Source organism: Heterocephalus glaber, unplaced genomic scaffold, assembly GCF_053883595.1.
Source record: "Heterocephalus glaber isolate CG9 unplaced genomic scaffold, H.glaber_assembly_v1.0 deba00001532, whole genome shotgun sequence".
Lineage (NCBI taxonomy): Eukaryota > Metazoa > Chordata > Mammalia > Rodentia > Bathyergidae > Heterocephalus > Heterocephalus glaber.
The window spans coordinates 12,991,139-13,009,811 of NW_028258330.1; the positions used below are offsets into that span (position 1 = coordinate 12,991,139).

Here is an 18,673-nt window from a genome sequence, read left to right on the forward strand (position 1 = left end):
TTTGTTTTATATAGTTGGGTGCACTAGTGTTTGGTGCATAGATATTTATGAGTGTCTTCTCTTCCTGTTGGATTCTTCCCTTTACAAGGATGTAGTGTCCTTCTTCATCTCTCTTAATCAGTGTTGGTTTGAAATCTACTTGATCTGCAAAGAGGATAGCTACTCTTGCTTTTTTTCGGCTTCCTGCCACATGCAGTATTGTTATCCACCCTTTAACTTTCAGTCTATGAGTTTCCTTTTGAATTAAGTGTGTTTCTTGTATGCCGCATATTGTTGGATTTTGCTTCTTGACCCATTCTGCCAGTCTATTTCTTTCTATTCGTGAATGAGACCATTAACTTTGATGGTTATAACTGAAATATATTGACTTGTCATTGCCATGACTTTTTCTTTTTTTTGGGTTCTCCCCCTTTCCATTTAATTTCTTGTCATGCCAGATGGGTTCATTCTGCTTTGCTTCCTGGGGTTGTGATCCTCAATATCTGTTCCTAGGATATTGGGTAAAATTCTTTGGAGTGCTGGTTTGGTATTCACAAAGTTCCTAAGGTGCTTTTTGTCATGAAAGTATCTTATTTCTCCATCCATTTTGAAAGATAGTTTTGCAGGGTACATCAGTCTAGGTTGGAGGCTGTTTTCTTTTAGGGCTTGGAATATGTCACTCCAAGCTCTTCTTGTCTTGATGGTTTGTGTTGAGAAGTCTGCTGTGATGATGGGCTTTCCTTTGTATGTGATTTGTTTCTTTTCTCTGACTGGTTGTAGAACTTTGTTCTTCTGTTGTGTTTCTGGAATCTTAACAATTATATGCCTATGTGTAGATTTTTTTGATCAAGGCTATTTGGAGTCCTATATGCCTCACTTATCTGTATGTCAAGCTCTTTTCCCCTGCTTGGGAAGTTTTCTGCCATTATTTCTGTGAAGAGATTTTTTATGTCATCTCCACTCTCTCCTGTTTCTTCATTCAGCCCAATCAGTCTTATGTTATTCTTCTTTGCATCATCTAGCAGCTTCTGGATTGATTTCTCATGTTCCCTTATAATTTTGAAGCAATTTTTCTTTTCCTGGTCACTAATTGCAATCTTATCTTCTATATCTGAAATTCTGTCATCACATTGGCTTATTCTGATGTGTAGACTTTCAATGGAGTTTTTCATGTCCTGGAAATCTATTTGCATCTGTTTCATGGATTCCATTTGTTTCTTATGTTGGGATTCAATCATGTTCCTGAGCTCCTCTCTAGATTTATTAATCATGTCTTGCACTAGGGGCACAATTTCTCCTGTCATTTGAGAAATTATTTCTGATTTCATTTTTTCCAGATCTCCTTTTGTTGCCAGTTCAGTGGGTCCAGGTGGTTGAGTATCAGAGTGTTTCATCTCATTTCCCTTTGGGGTTGCTGTAGGTGATCTGGAAGTCTGGTTCTGAGACTTATTTACATGTTTTCTCATTTCGACTTGGTCGGGGGGCTGTTAGTGCCTGCTGGCATTACCTCCTCTGAGCTGGGTGAGGTGGGACAAGGGCCGGAACAGCGGTAGGGATGGTGACCCAAAAGCCCTTTCCTGTGTGCTGGGAGCAGCGGGAGGGATGGTGGCCGGGAAGCCCCTTCCTCTGGGCCAAGAGCAGCAGGACAGAAGGTGGCCCAAAACCCCTTTCCTCTGGGCTGGGAGCAGTGGGAGGGATGGTGATGGGGAAGCCCCTTCCTCTGGACCAGGAGCAGTGGGATGGTGGCTCAGAAGCCCCTACCTCTGGCCTGGGAACAGCAGGACTCAGTACCTTTGTCTGGTGGTCTGGTGTCCTCTGTGTCTTTGTAGTGTGGAACCAGGTAGCTGCCTGTCTGCAGCGGGGTGATTCAGGGTCTTCCGCAAGACTGGGGACCTCGGTAGGGTGTGGGCAGACCTGCCGGTCTGCAGTGGGCCAACTTGGTGTGTTCCGCGTGACCCAGGACCTCAGCAGGGCGTGCCAAGGTTGATTTCTTGATAATAGCCATTATTTCTGGAGTGAAATGGAATCTCAGCATTGTTTTAATTTGCATCTCTTGAATGACCATTGATGCTGAACATTTTTTTATATATTTATTTGCCATTTGTACTTCTTCATCTGAGAAGTGTCCATTCATCTCAGATGCACATTTTAGTATCGGGTGTTTAAATTGGGGGGGGGTGGTGATTTTTTTCGGTTCCTTATATATCCTAGGTATCAGTCTTTTGTCTGAGGAATAGTGAGCAAAAAATTTTCCCATTCTTTTGGTTGTCTCTTTGCTCTGTAGGTGATTTGTTTTGCTGTGAAAAAAGCTTTTTAATAAGATGAAATCCCAATTGTTGATTCCTTGTAATATTTCCCGTGTGATTGGGGTTTTGTTCATAAAATCTTTGCCTATACCTATGACTTTAAGAGTTCTATCTATTCTCTCTTCCAGCAGATTTAGTTTTTCTCTTTTAATATTTAGATATTTGATCCATTTTGATTTTTGTTTAGTGTGTGGTGAGAGACAGGGGTTTAGTCTTAGTCTTTGAGTGTGGAAAGCCAGTTTTTCAGCTCTATTTATTAAAGAGGCTATCTTTCTTTCAGTGAAGGTGTTTGGCCCCTTTGTCAAAGATAAGGTGGCTGAGTATGTTTGGAGTCACTTCTGCATCTTCTCATCTGTTCCATTGATCCTTGAGTCTGTTTTTTTTTTTTTTTTTTTTTTTTTTTTTTGCCAGTACCATGCTGTTTTTATCACAGTAGCTCTGTAGTTTAATTTCAAGTTGGGATTGTGATGCCCCCTGTCTTGCCTTTATTGCCAAGAAATGTTTTTGCTGTTCTGGGCCTCTTCTGGTCCCAAATGAATTTTGGAGATGTTTTCTGTAGTTCTCTGAGGTATACTATTGGTATTTTGATTGCGATTGCATTAAATCTGTATAACAATTTTGGGAGTATGGCCATTTTCACTATTTGGTTCTTTCTACCCAAGAGCAAGCAATGTTTTTCCGTTTTCTGTATCCTCTTTGATCTCCTTTTTAAAAGTACTATAGTTTTTAATGTAAAGATCTTTTAACTTCCTTTGTTAGATTGACTCCTTTTTCTCCTTTAGATTCTCTTTTTCGGATGCTATCGTGAAAGGCATGGTTTCCCTAATTTCTCTCTCTGTATTTGTTATTGGTGTACAGGAATGGTATTGATTTTTGAGTGTTGACTTTGTATCCAGCTATGTGACTGAATTTTGTTATTAAATCAAGAAGTCTTTTGGTGGAGTTTTTGGGGTCTTCTATGTAAAACATCAGGTCATCTTCAAATAATGATAATTTAACTTCTTTTTCTTTCTCTCTTCTTTCTCTCTCTCTTCTTTCTCTCTCTCTTCTTTCTCTCTCTTCCTCTCTCTATTTCTCTTTCTCTTTCTCTCTCTTTTCTTTCTTTCTTTCTTTCTTTCTTTCTTTCTTTCTTTCTTTCTTTCTTTCTTTCTTTCTTTCCTTCCTTCTTTCTTTCCTTTTCTTTTCTTTTCTTTCTTTCTTGTCTAATTTCTCCAGCTAATGTTTTCAGAACTGTACTGAATAGGAGTGGTGGTAGTAGATATCCTTGTCTTGTTCCTGATTTTAAAGTGAAAGCTTTCAGTTTTTGACCATTTAGTATGATGTTGGCTGTTGGTTTGTCACAGATGGCTTTTATCAGATTGAGATAAAGACAATCTATTCCCATTTTCTGTAGAATTTTTATTATGAATGGGTGTTAGACTTTGTCAAATGCTTTTGCTGCATCTATTGAGATGATCATGTGATTTTTGTCCTTGGCTCTGCTGATATGGTGTGTTACTTTTATTGATTTGCATATGTCAAACCATCCCTGCATCCCTGGGATGAATACTACTTGGTTGTGGTGTATAATCTTCTTGATAGTTTTCTGCATTGTTTGCCAGTATCTTATTGGGGATTTTTGCATTTATGTTCGTTAGGGAGATTGGTCTGTAGTGCTCTTTTGTTTGGTTGAGTCTTTCTCCATTTTTTGGTATCAAGGTAATACTTGTTTCCAGGAATGACTGGGAGTATTTCCTCCATTTCAATTTCATTAAAGAGTTTGTGGAGTAGTAGCATTAGATCTTCTCTAAACATCTTGTAGAATTCAGCAGTGAATCCATCAGGACCTGGGATTCTCTTTGTTGTTAGGTTTTTAATTACATCTTCAATTAAACTGACTGATATTGGATTATTTAGCATTTTTATATCTTCTTGATTCAGCTTTGGTAATTCATATGTATGTAAGAATTTGTCTATTTCTTCTATGTTTTCCTTCTTATTAGAATAAAGCTTCTCAAATTAGGTATTAATGTTCTTCTGGATTTCTGCAGGATCTGATGTGAGTTCACCCTTTTCAATCCTAATTGCATGGCTTTGAGTCTTTTCCTCCTTTTTTTGGATAAGGGTGGCTAAGAATTTATAGGGAACAGGGAAAGAGGATGTTACTAGAACCTCTGCAGCGAGTCCTAGTCTCCTGCGAGCCATGGCAGTACATGGCGAATTACAGGAAAGGTAGAAAAATGAGACTGAGAAGAAGCTGAGCTTTGGATCTGATCAGTGCTGCTCTGGGCGGCAAACACGAAAGCCCCCAGTTTACCGCAACTTTTATTCAGTACTCAGTACATCGGGAGAAACAAATGTAACAAATGACTTGCAGAGAGTTCAGTACATCCTGCATAAATAAGATGTAACAATCCAAGAACAAGGAGGAACTGAGTAGATATTTGTTCCTCCCAGGATGTTTTCAGCTGTCAGGATGTTTCTTGTCCTGGAGAATCACAGCATCACCGGATCATTGAGGTCTCAGTTGTGACCGGGGACCAAAATGGAATTATGTCTCAGAATTCCATAGCTGGGCTGTAGGCAGGAGAACTAAGCTAACCAAATGATTTTTCCCTAAAATTATGTAGCATTGCTCCTGACAAGAATTTATCAATTTTATTTAACCTTTCAAAGAAGCAACTCTTTAATTTATTGATTCTTTGTATTGTTTTCTTAGTTTCAATTCCACTAATCTCTGTTCTGATCTTTATAATTTCCTCCTTTGCACAAGCTTTGAGCTTGACTTATTCTTTATCTAGAAGTTTGAGGTTCAACATTAGATTGTTTATATGAGCTCGCTCTGATTTCCTGATGTGAGAGTTCACCACTGTAAATTGCCCTCTTAGGACTACCACAAGTTCTGGTATGTTGTATCAGTATTATTTAATCATAGAAACTGTCTAATTTCTTCTGTAATTTCATCTGTGACCCACCGGTTGTTCAGGAGGCTGTTATTTAATTTCCATGTTTTTATGTAGTTTTTGTGGTTTCTTTTCCCATTGATTTCCAATTTCATTGCACTATGATCTGATAATATACATGGGATGATTTCAATTTATTTGCATTTACTTAAGCATATTCTATGAGTATGTGGTATATTTTGGAGGACATCCCATGCACAGCTGAGAAGAATGTGTATTCTGATGTTGTGGGGTGGAACACTCTATAGACTTCTACTAAGTTCATTTGTTCACAGGTTTGGTTCAGTCATAATATTTCTTTGATTTTTTTGTCTAGTTGATCTGTGCATTTGTGACAGTGGGGTACTGAGGTCCTCCTTTACAATTGTATTAGTGCTCATTTGATTTTTCATGTCCGTTAATATTTATTTTATATAGTTGGAATCACTGGTATGTGGTGCATATGTGTGAATGTTATCTCTTCCTCTTGGAGTTTTTCTTTTACAAGTATGTATTGACCTTCTTTGTCTCTCTTTTTTTTTCTTTGTCTCTCTTGATCAGTCTTGGCTTGAAGTGAACTTTGTCTGGAAATAAAATAGCTGCCTTTGCTTTTTCCTGGGGTCCTGTCTCCTGAAGTATTGTTTTTTATCCTTTGACTTTCAGTCTCTGAATTTCCTTTTGAGTTAATTGTATTTCCTATTTGCAATAAATTGTTGGATCTTGTTTCTTGATACATTCTGCCAGTCTGTTTCTTTTTATTGGTGAATTGAAACCATTTACATTGATGGTTATAGCTGTTATGTATTGGCTTATGCTTGTCATGTTGTTTTCTGTTGTTGGTTCCCTGTCTTTTCCCCATGTTTCATTGCTTGCCTTGCCAGGTGGCTTCTTTCTGTTGGTGTTCTTGTAATTGTGGTTGTTGTTATCTCTTTCTAAAATATCTTTCAGAACTTTTTGTAGAGCTGGTTTGTTGGTCATGCATTTCTTCAGTTATTCTTTGTTATGGAAATATCTTATTTCTCCACTGATTTTGAAAGATAGTTTTGCAGGGTACATCAGTCTGTGTTGGAGACTGTTTCTTTCAGGACTTGAAATACTTCACTCCAAGCTCTCTGTGCCTTAAGTGTTTGTGCTGAGAAGTCTGCTGTGATTCTGATGGGCTTTCCTTTATAGGTGATTTGTTTCTTTTCTTTAACAGCTTTTAATATTCTGTTCTTATGCTGAGTTTTTGGAATCTTGATTATTATATGCCCTGGTATAGATTTAGTTTGGTCATGGCTAATTGGAGATGTATATTCCTCATTTATTTGTATGTCAAGTTCTTTTTCCATGTTTGGAAAGTTTTCTCCCATTATTTCCATGAACAGGTTTCTGTTTTTGTTTTTGTTTTTTTAAATGGTGTTTGCATTGTTCCCTGCTTTCTCGTTGACTCCAATCAGTCTTATGTTGTTTCTTTTATTTTTATTTTTTATATCACAACATTTATTGGTACAATTTTAGATATAAATAATGATAACACTCATCATAAGGAATTTGTACCTGTACTTGCTACATTCCAACCCTTTTATTCCATTCCTCCTCCTCCCTCAAGCCCCCGCCCCTCCTTATGTATTCTTCTTTCATCATCTTGCAGTTGTTGGGTTGATTTTTCATGGTCCCTTCCTATTTTTAAGAAATGTTTCTTTTTATAGTCACTAACACCAGTGTGGTCTTCCATATCTGATATTCTGTCCTTTCGTTGGTTCAGACAATTGCACATACTTTCAATGGAGTTTTTAATCTCTTGGATATCTGTTTGAATCCGTTTCATGGATTTCACTTCTTTCCTATGTTGGGCATTCATGATTTCCACTATTCTGCTAAGTTCCTCTGTTTTTTTTTTTTTCTGTGTCTATTCTGTATTCACAGAGCAAGCTTTTCCCTTTGATTGTCATCTCTTTTTTTACCTGAGAAATTATTTTTGATCTGATTTTCTCTATAGTCTCATGCATCTATTTTTTTTTTCTTCTGTTGCTATCATTCAGCTGGGTGGTTTCTAATTTCCTCTATCTTGTTGTCCGCTGGACTTGTCCTGGGTGGGCTGGAGGTCCTGAGGTTGCATTTCGCTTCTGCATCTTGTCATTTTCTATTTTAATTTGTTTTCTGTTTTTATGCTTGCAAATTTCATATGGTAGATAGCTTTATCACTAGTATTGAGGCTTTCCTAGGAAATGTCTATTCCTCAGAGATGTTTTCTAGGTGTACCTGGCTCTTGGTCTTTGTGTCTGTCCGAAGATTCTACCTTTCCAATTATTTAGAGATGAGAAGTTGCTATTTGGCTCACCACCCAGTCCTTTGGTGCTAGACTGTTGTAATGGTTATGACCCCAGATCGTCACCATGTTATCATACAAGGGAGAACCACTGATTACAACAGGTATGGCATCCTGGTTAAAGTAGTGCAATTAGCAGTAACAATAGCATCAAGCACAGCCTAGAAACTGACAAACTGTAGTATCTATTAATTTGATACCTTTAACTGTAGCAAGATCTACAGTTACATAACAACTTAACTTAAAGCAGGAACTTGTATGTATTGAGTTTCCCCTTAGTAGAATGATTTTACTCTCTCTTTCTCTGTGTGTGTGTGTGTGTGAATCTAAGAGGAATATAGGACAAAACAGATAAATGAAAAGGACTATAGTAGAAGCAAGATTGTAGGACAAGAGATGCTCACCCAAGCTTTGGAAAAGATAGGAGAACAGGAGAGAAAGAATGAAGGAGAAAGTGAAAGAGCATTCTGAATGTTTCAGTCCTCTTGTGGCCATTTTATATAGCCATACCAACTAGTTCCATTCCTTGACTTATTTTCTCTTCTAAAGTTGAATCTTATAAAAAGATATCCAAGAATTTCAGCAGTGCTAGTACTTTTAAAATAGCATGATAAAAAGAAATAATTTGTAGAGTTAAAGACAGGAAAACTGAGTTCATATCTTGGTTGCTTTATATACCAACTGTGTGAGCTTCTTTGTACTCTGAGCCCTCATTTGAACAGTTAGGGTCTTACTATCCTCCTGCCTCCTGAGAATACCATTGTGAGGGTCAGACAAATTAGTGAGGAATATAGTGCTTTCTAAGCCCTTCAGCACTGGATACTCCAGTGCCCAGCATGATGCTATTAGAAAGAATAGATAATTTAAGAACAGTGTGAGCCAAAGTTCACCTTTCTGGAGCTCCACTCAGAGTGAAGGTTATATATAAAATACAGCCCACTGGAACACATTAAGAAAGGGGTTGAGAGCCAAAATGGAAAATCTATAGGTATCAATAGTCAAGTCTGAAAGAAGCACTGTGCCAGGGACTGAGGAAATCTGATCAGAGAGTACCTTGGGGGAATTTGTGATGGCTGAATCATAGATCTGGAACAAGGAAGAGCTGTAGAAGCCAGGCAAATAGATTTAATCAAATGTAGCTGAAATCTATCTGAGAATGGAAAGATAGAAGGATGTGAAGGGAATGGGCTGGTTCTTATCTTCCTCCTTTCTTTATCTAGTAAATATTATTGAGTGTGCATCAGGCATGCACAAGTGCGCACATGCCATGGGTTAGGCATATTCTTTCCCTAGTGTCTGAGAAATTGTCTTCAAAGAATAAGTTCTTCTCATAGATGGGTTGGTATTAGGATGTTCTTGTCTCCCTGCTCCAGCTTGGAGTGGCTGCTTGAAGAACTAAAGAATCTGAACCTCTAAACACCTTAAAAAGCATGTTGTTATTTTCTATAGTTAGAACTTGCTACTGAAGGTTTCTAGGGAGGCAGAAGCATTCAGTTTTCTGGGATTTGAAAATTATGAGGCAAAGCTGAAATGACAAAATTAGACTAACAAATACAGAATCTCTTTTTTATTTATTAAATTTTTATTGGTACATTGTAGGTATACAACACAATTACATTTCTCATTGGGAATTGTATCTCTACATAATGCATCTTGGTTCTTATTTTTTCCCCATTCCTAGCCCTCCCTTCATGCCCTCCACCCTTCCCTATTTACAAAGACTTTATTTCCATTTTTTCCATTTCTCATTATTTTTTCCTTTCCCTTCTTTCCCTTCCCCTGCTCCTCCCACTAACCCTACCCCTTTGGACCTTTTCTTCCTATTTTACATTATCAATTAATCATTCTAATCATTGGTACATTTTAGGTATACAATATAATGACATTCATCATTGGAAATTTGCACCTTTACATAATCTCTCTTGGTTCTTATTTTTCACCCTTGCCCAGCCCTCCCTTCAACCCCTCCATTCCTCCCTATTTACAAAGATTTTGTTCCTATTTTTCCATTTTCTCATATTAATCCCATTCCCTTCTATCCTTTCCCCTAGCCCTCCCACTTCCTTCCCCTTTGCCCCTTTTCTTCCTATTTCAGATTACCTATTATACATTTAGTCCTTATTTACACTTTCAGTTTCTCACACCAGAGAAACTATTTGGTATTTACACATGTGTGTCGTATTCATTTCACTTAAGAGTATCGCCTCAATGTGCATCCACTTTGCTATAAATGTCTCTAATTTCTTATTTTTGATGGCTGAGTAGTACTCCATTTTATAAAAAAACCACATTTTCTTTATCCAGTCTCCAGTTGGTGGGCATTTGGGCTGTTTCCAAGTTTTAGCTATTACAAACTGTGCTGCTATGAACATGGGTGCACATGTATCACTGTGGTATGATTCTTTTAATTCTTTGGGGAAGATCCCCAGCAGTGGAATAGCAGGGTCAAATGGGACTTCCAGTCCTAGTTCTTTGAGATATCTCCATACTGATTTCCACAGTGGTTGCACCAGTCTACACTCCCAAGAGCAGTGGAGCAGGGTTCCTCTTTCCCCACAGCCCTGCCAGCATTTGTTATTGGTTGAGTGCATGATAGCAGTCATTCTTTGTGGAGTGAAGTGAAATCTCAGTGTTGTTTTCATTTGCATTTCTCGAATGACCAGTGATGTTGAACATTTTTTCATGTATTTATTTGATATTTCTACTTCTTTGTCTGAGAAATGTCTGTTCATTTCAGATGCACATTTTTTGATTGTGTCTTTAAATTTGGGAGGTCTGATCTTTTGAAGTTCTTTATAGATTCGAGATAGTAGATCTTTGTCTGAGGAAGAGCAGGTGAAGATTTTTTTCCCACATTGTGGGTTGTCTCTTCACACTGCTGATGGTTTCTCTTGCTGTGCAGAAGCCTTTTAATAAGAAGAGATCCCATTTGTTGATTGTTTGTGCCAGTTCACGGGCGACTGAGGTTTTGTTCATAAAATCTTTTCCTACACGGATGTCTTCAAGGGTTCTACCTAACCTCTGTTCCAACTGGTTCAGAGTTTCTATTTTCATATTTAGATCTTTAATCCATTTTGATTTTAGTTTAGTGCATGGTGAGAGATATAGGTCTAGTTTTAATCTTTGGCAAGTTGAAGCCCAATTTTTCCAGCCCCATTTATTAAAGAGGCTATCTTTCCTCCAGTGAGGGTGTTTGGCTCCTTTATCGAAGATGAGATGGCTGAGTGTGTCTGGTGTTGTTTCTGCATCTTCTAATCTGTTGCACTGGTCCTCAGGTCTGTTTCTTTGCCAGCACCATGCTGTTTTTATCACAGTAGCTTTGTAGTAGAGTTGCAGGTTGGGGATTGTGATACCCCCTGCCATGTCTCTGTTACCTAGAATTGCTTTTGCTATTCTGGGTCTCTTCTTGTTCCAAATGAATTTTTGGATTGTTTTCTCGAGGTCTATGAAGTATGCTGCTGGGATCTCAATTGGAATTGCATTAAATCTATATAGCAGTTTTGGAAGTATGGCCATTTTCACTATATTAATTCTTCCTACCCAGGAGCAGGGGATGTCTGTCCATTTTCTGATATCATCTTCAATCTCTCTTTTCAGAGTGCCATAGTTTTCAGAGAAGAGGTCTTTGATTTCTTTCATTAGGCTGATTCCTAGGTATTTCAGTTTTTTGGATGCTATTGTGAAAGGAATTATTTGCCCTATTTCTCCCTCAGTGAGTCTGTCATTGGTGTAGAGGAAAGCTATTGACTTTTGTGTGTTGACCTTGTAACCAGCTACTTGAGTGAATTTATTCTAGAATAATTCTAGTGAATAATTCTAGTGAATTAAATCTAGAAGACTTTTGGTGGAGTTTTTGGGGTCTTCTATATAGAGTATCATGTCATCTGCAAATAATGACAATTTGACTTCTTCATTTCATATCTTTATTCCTTTTATTTCTTTCTCTTGTCCAATTGCCATGGCTAATGTTTCCAGAACTATATTGAACAAGAGTGGTGATAGTGGACATCCTTGTCTTGTTCCTGATTTTAGTGTGAAGGATTTCAGTTTTTGACCATTTAATATGATATTGGCTGTTGGTTTTTCATGGATGGCTTCTATCAGTTTGAGGTAGAGATCTTGTATTCCAATTTTTTGTAGGGTTTTTATCATAAATGCATGTTGGATTTTGTCAAATGCATTTTCTGTGTCTATGGAGATAATCATATGGTTTTTGTCCTTGGCTCTATTGATATAGTGTATTACATTTATTGATTTTCATATATTGAACCATCCCTGCATCCCTGGGATGAATCCCACTTGAACAGGTTGTATGATTTTCTTGATGATCTTCTGCATTCTGTTTGCCATTATGTTATTAAAGATTTTTTGCATCTATGTTCATTAGTGAGATTGGCCTATAGTTCTCTTTTTCAGATGGGTCTTTCTCTGCTTTGGGGATCAAGATGATGCTTGCTTCCAGGAATGAATTTGTGAGTTTTGCTTCCTTTTTAATTTCATTGAAGAGTTTAAACAGTAGTGGCAGCAGTTCCTCTCTAAATGTCTTGTAGAATTCAGCAGTGAAGCCATCAGGGCCCGGGCTTTTCTTAGTTGATAAGTTTTTAATTACATTTTCAATTTCATTGGTTGATATTGGGTTGTTCAGAATTTTTAGGTCTTCTTTATTCAACTTTGGTAATTCATATATATCTAGGAATCTGTCCATTTCTTCTGTGTTGTCCATCTTATTGGCGCATAGGTTCTGGAAGTAGGTATTGATGATCCTCTGGATTTCTGCTGGGTCTGTTGTAATTTTACCCTTTTCATTCCTAATTGCACAGATTTGGGGCTTTTCTTTCCTGTTTCTGATAAGGTTGGCTAAGGGTTTGTCAATTTTGTTGATTCTTTCAAAGAACCAACTCTTGGTTTCATTGATTTTTTTTTTTTTGTATCGTTCTCTTAGTCTCCATTGCATTGATTTCTCCTCTGATCTTTATAATTTCCTTCATTGTATAAGCTTTGGGGTTGTCCTTCTCTTCTTTTTCTCAAAGCTTGAGGTTCAGCATCAGGTTGTTTAATTGGGCTCGTTCTGTTTTCCTAATATGCGTATTCACTGCTATGAATTTCCCTCAAAAGACTGCTTTCATTGTGTCCCATAGATTCCGATATGTTGTATTGTCATTGTCATTTAATTGAAGGAACTATCTGATTTCTTCTTTAATTTCCTCTGTGATCCATTGGTTATTCAGAAGTGTGTTGTTCAATTTCCATGTCTTTATGAAATTTTTTGAGTTTCTTTTGCTATGGATCTCCAATTTCATCACACTATGGTCTGATAATATACAGGGGATAACTTCAATTCCTTTGCACTCACTTAAACATGTTCTATGTGTGAGTATGTGGTCTATTTTGGAGAATGACACATGTGCAGCTGAGAAGAATGTGTATTCTGATTTTGTGGGGTGGAAGACTCTGTAAACATCTGTTAAGTTCATTTGTTCAAGAGTTGGATTGAGTTCTAGTATTTCATTACTTATTTTTAATCTAGTTGATCTATCTATTTGTAACAGTGGGGTGTTGAGGTCCACCACTACAATTGTATTAGTGCATATGTGACTTTTCATGTCCATATTTGTTTTATATAGTTGGGTGCACTAGTGTTTGGTGCATAGATATTTATGAGTGTCTTCTCTTCCTGTTGGATTCTTCCCTTTACAAGGATGTAGTGTCCTTCTTCATCTCTCTTAATCAGTGTTGGTTTGAAATCTACTTGATCTGCAAAGAGGATAGCTACTCTTGCTTTTTTTCGGGTTCCTGCCACATGGAGTATTGTTTTCCATCCTTTAACTTTCAGTCTATGAGTTTCCTTTTGAATTAAGTGTGTTTCTTGTATGCCGCATATTGTTGGATTTTGCTTCTTGACCCATTCTGCCAGTCTATTTCTTTCTATTCGTGAATGAGACCATTAACTTTGATGGTTATAACTGAAATATATTGACTTGTCATTGCCATGACTTTTTCTTTTTTTGGGGTTCTCCCCCTTTCCATTTAATTTCTTGTCATGCCAGATGGGTTCATTCTGTTTTGCTTCCTGGGGTTGTGATCCTCAATGTCTCTTCCTAGGATATTGGGTAAAATTCTTTGGAGTGCTGGTTTGGTATTCACAAAGTTCCTAAGGTGCTCTTTGTCATGAAAGTATCTTATTTCTCCATCCATTTTGAAAGATAGTTTTGCAGGGTACATCAATCTGGGTTGAAGGCTGTTTTCTTTTAGGGCTTGGAATATGTCACTCCAAGCTCTTCTTGCCTTGATGGTTTGTGTTGAGAAGTCTGCTGTGATTCTGATGGGCTTCCCTTTGTATGTGATTTGTTTCTTTTCTCTGACTGGTTGTAGAACTTTGTTCTTCTGTTGTGTTTCTGGAATCTTAACAATTATATGCCTATGTGTAGATTTTTTTTTGATCAAGGCTATTTGGAGTCCTATATGCCTCACTTATCTGTATGTCAAGCTCTTTTCCCCTGCTTGGGAAGTTTTCTGCCATTATTTCTGTGAAGAGATTTTTTATGTCATCTCCACTCTCTCCTGTTTCTTCATTCAGCCCAATCAATCTTATGTTATTCTTCTTTGCATCATCTAGCAGCTGCTGGATTGATTTCTCATGTTCCCTTATAATTTTGAAGCAATTTTTCTTTTCCTGGTCACTAATTGCAATCTTATCTTCTATATCTGAGATTCTGTCCTCACATTGGCTCATTCTGCCTTGTAGACTTTCACTGGAGTTTTTCATGTCCTGGAAATCTATTTGCATCTGTTTTATGGATTCCATTTGTTTCTTATGTTGGGATTCGATCATGTTCCTGAGCTCCTCTCTAGATTTATTAATCATGTCTTGCACTAGGGGCACAATTTCTCCTGTCATTTGAGAAATTATTTCTGATTTCATTTTTTCCAGATCTCCTTTTGTTGCCAGTTCAGTGGGTCCAGGTGGTTGAGTATCAGAGTGTTTCATCTCATTTCCCTTTGGGGTTGCTGTAGGTGATCTGGAAGTCTGGTTCTGAGACTTATTTACATGTTTTCTCATTTCGACTGGGTCGGGGGGCTGTTAGCACCTGCCGGGATTACCTCCTCTGAGCTGGGTGAGGTGGGACCGGGGCCAAGAGCAGCGGTAGGGATGGTGACCCAAAAGCTCTTTCCTGTGTGCTGGTAGCAGCAGGAGGGATGGTGGCCTGGAAGCCCCTTCCTCTGCATCAGGAGCAGTGGGATGGCAGCTGAGAAGCCTCTCCCTCTGGGCTGGGAGTGGTGGGAGGGATGGTGGCCTGGAAGCCCCTTCCTCTGGGCCAGGAGCGGTGGGACAGAAGGTGGCCCAAAAGCCCTTTCCTCTGGGCTGGGATCAGTGGGAGGGATAGTGACCGGGAAGCCCCTTCCTCTGGACCAGGAGGAGTGGGATGATGGCCCAGAAGCCCCTACCTCTGGGCCGGGAACAGCGGTACTCAGTACCTTGGTCTGGTGGTCTGGTGTCCTCTGTACCTTTTAGTGTGGAAACAGGTGGCTGCCTGTCTGTAGCGGGGTGATTCGGTGTCTTCTGCGTGACTCAGGACCTCGGTAGGGCGTGCACAGACCTTCCTGTGTGCAGCAGGATGAATCAGCTATTCCGCCCAACTCAGGACCTCGGGATGGCATGGGAAGACCTGCCTGTCTGCAGCGGGGTGATTTGGCGTGTTCTGTGTGACTCAGGACCTCGGTAGGGCATCCAGAATCTTATTTATTTATTTAGTAGTATTGGGGAGTAAACTCAGGACCTTTACCATGAGATATATCTCTAACCCTTAAAATTTTTTTTTTTGAGACAGGGTCTTGCTGTATTACTAGGTTCCCCAGGCTAGGCTTAAAATTTCTATCCTCTTGCCTGAGCTACCTAGAGTGCTGAGATTATAAATATGTGCCACCATGCCCAGCCCTAACCTTTTATTATCAATTTATCCAAAATCTATTCAATATTTTATACCAGTTGTCTGCCTCTACTTGTCTGTTTTTATCAAGAGATGGGCATCCTGTCCTTATATCACATCTAGCACCAGGTTGCTCTAAGAAGAAGCACATAAGAAATACTGTCAAATAGCAATGTGCTTTTTCTAGCATGCTAACCATAAAATAGCTGTTGAATGTTTTAAATTACTCATTAAACATTTATGCAGCACCTATCGGACTACTTTTGTTGGTGTTACTTTATCTTATTTTACTATTTTGGTCCCTAATAATAGATTTCACTATCTTATGATGACATAGATACTAGTAATAATAACAATGCTAATAACCTGGGACTTAAGAAGTGGTGATTCACTGCTTGGAAAGAAACAGAGCAATGATAAGGAAGGACAGACTTTATCTGCATTGAATTGGAGAAGGGAGATGAAAGATAGGTAGGGTATCAGTCAGCTATTGCTGTGTAGCAAATCAGCCCCAAAGTCATTAGCTTCAAATAACAATCTTCTTTGTGTGTGTGTGGTTATGTGTCAGTGGTTGGCTGAAGGTTAGATGATCTAGATTGAGCTTGAATGGTTTGGCTCAAAGCAGTGGATCAGATTTAGATGTGTGTACATACATGTTTCTCATTTTCCTTGGTCCTATAACCTTCTATGAGCAAACAGGAGCACAAGAAGACACATTCAAGCAAGTGCTTTCTCAGTCTTTGCTTGCATCACATATACTAACTTTTCCTTGAATGAAGCATATTACATTGCCACACACATCAAAATGGAGCAAGAGAATACATTATGTCTCTAGGGAAGAAGAAAGATCCTGGATACATAAGGGGTTAAGGATTGGCATCAATAATGCATAAATAAGAATACAATTTCTATATTTGGAATGTTTCCAGAATATGAGAATATCACATTATTCCAGCATCTAATATTCTATTTTTTTTTGGAATCAGTTAATTCATGGATTAAGCTTTTCTGTCAGGAGATGCAATTCTTCCCTAGTGAAAGCCTTTTGGGCTGTTGGGTCATTGGTAAATGCCAAATCAAACTCACTGCTAGAAGAATCAATGAGTTTTGGGTTCAAGTCTCTGTGGCATTTGTCACAATTGTTCATCCTTGAGAGGTCATTTGACCTCTGAACCTCCATTTCCTTATCTGCAGAATGAAGTTATAATTCTTACTCTGTTTATCTCATGGGATCATTATAAAAACCAAATCCAATGAGGTCTTGAGTACGAAAGTGTTTAATAAACTGAAAATAACTGAACATGCAAAGTAATATCACTGGACAAAGAGTTCAAATCCTTCTAATGGGTAATGTTTGTATCGGAGATTTGTAAAAGTCCATCTTCTTAACCAATCCCACAGATTCAATAATGGTTAGGCTTTACTCCTGGCCCAGCCAGATCAAAGCATAAGTGGTTTGAGTTGAGGGCATGATTGTCAGTGTAGAATTAGCAGTCAGGGGCCAGGAAAGAGGTGGTGAAGCCAAAGATGTTCAGCCCACTTCATGTTCTTCTAGATTAGTGATGGTGAACCTTTTAAAGCTTTCAATGCTAACAAACAGCCTGCTGTGGCATGCATACTATAGGTTCACCACAGGATGCTGAAGTCAATGCTCTTTGTTGCAGTTTTCACTTATTTCTTCCTGGTAATTTTCCAGTGTTTTCTCTGGAGTCTGAAACATGCTGTGCAGGCCAATGCCAACAATACAGAATAATGGATGGCTTGTAGTAGGGTCTTGTGTTTTCCTTGGCTTGGTTTTCCTTTCATTTATAAAATTCTTGATTTTCATGAATCCTTCTAAAATACATATTATTTAACAACCTTAGCAGTCTGCATTATTCATATTCATATCTGGAATACCATCTGTTCTATCTCTTGGAGAGAGTTGGTTCCTAGGTATGTACCATCCAGCCTCATCCAGGAGGTAGCCTGGGGAGTCCATATGGCTTTTTTTTGGCCATACCAGAACCTGTGCTCAGGCCCAGGAAGTGATCTGGGATTACAGATAAGCATGAAACCAAATGGACTCAAGTTGGATCTGCACTATAATCTGACTTTTCAGGCTGTTTTTGAAGAAAGAAAAGGCCATATATGTTTCTTACAATGTCTCTGTGACAAAGCTCATTATGTGGGAGGGTTTCTCCCCAGTGCAACTATGTAGGCAAGGGCACAAAATACGATGGTATAATTTTAGGTTTTCTAAGAATAAGCATCCCACATCATATCCAAGATGAATTCAATGTAAGCTTAAAATAAGGCAAACTGTTAAGAAAAAAACTTAAACCAAAATTAATGAGGGCAGTTTGAAGGGATATGCAATCCAGGAACTTTTGGTCCAGCCCAACTTTCTCTCTAACTAGCTATGAAGTCTTGAGCCAAGCATTTCATCAATCTGGGCTTGTTTCCTCATCTGTGACAAGAATGAATTGGAGCAGATGCCCTTGAAGTCCTGTCCAACTTTGTCATCTAACACTTTTGTGTCTTCTCTATTCTGATCGAGGTGATTAGCTAGGACCATTTTATGTAGAAGATGCTGATGGCTCTATCCCATGATCTTACTAATAAGAGTGCAGTGGATTTACCCTGGGGTCAGTGTAAGCCCTCTGGGCCTCACATATTCTTCAATGCACAATTTAGCACATGAAAATACAGAGACACCTGCCTTGCAAGTGCAAGGACCCAAGTTCGATCCCCGATACAAAAAAAGAAAAGAAAATACAGAGGAATCCAGTAGAGAAGTGAACCTTTTCTTATCCATATTAAAGTGAATATAGTTTTTAAAGTGCTCCAAATAAAACAAAGATGTCTTTATTTTAACATTTTTTTGTGTGTAAATCACAGACAACATCCCTTTTCGGAGACTAGCCAGGGGTGCATTATTCAAGACAAAGCTTTTTGTCTGACAGGTACCATTTAGAGTGCTTGTTCTGGCAGGACCCCATGCTGATGATGTTTTTCCTAGAGGGGAGGGCTGAGGAAATAGGAGGGAAGAAGAGCATCTAGAAATTGAGGCATCTATGTTGTGCATCTTTCAGGACCACCACATTAATAACCTCAGTGACACTGATTCTCTCAGAGGAAGAACCCAGATAGGTCATTGCCACTGCTGAAGCCTGAGTGTTGATTAATGAGCATCCTTCACACCTTGTCTTGTTCACATTTTCACTTCTCCTTCTCTCCTAAAATCTT

General features: G+C 38.5%; 1 long non-coding RNA gene across 2 annotated transcripts in view; it reads left to right on the top strand.

Moving 5' to 3' along the window:
• Positions 1-18,673, top strand: part of LOC106009013 (uncharacterized) — a 249,399-nt gene that overhangs the window by 42,258 nt on the left and 188,468 nt on the right. The gene's annotated exons all lie outside the window — the stretch shown is intronic.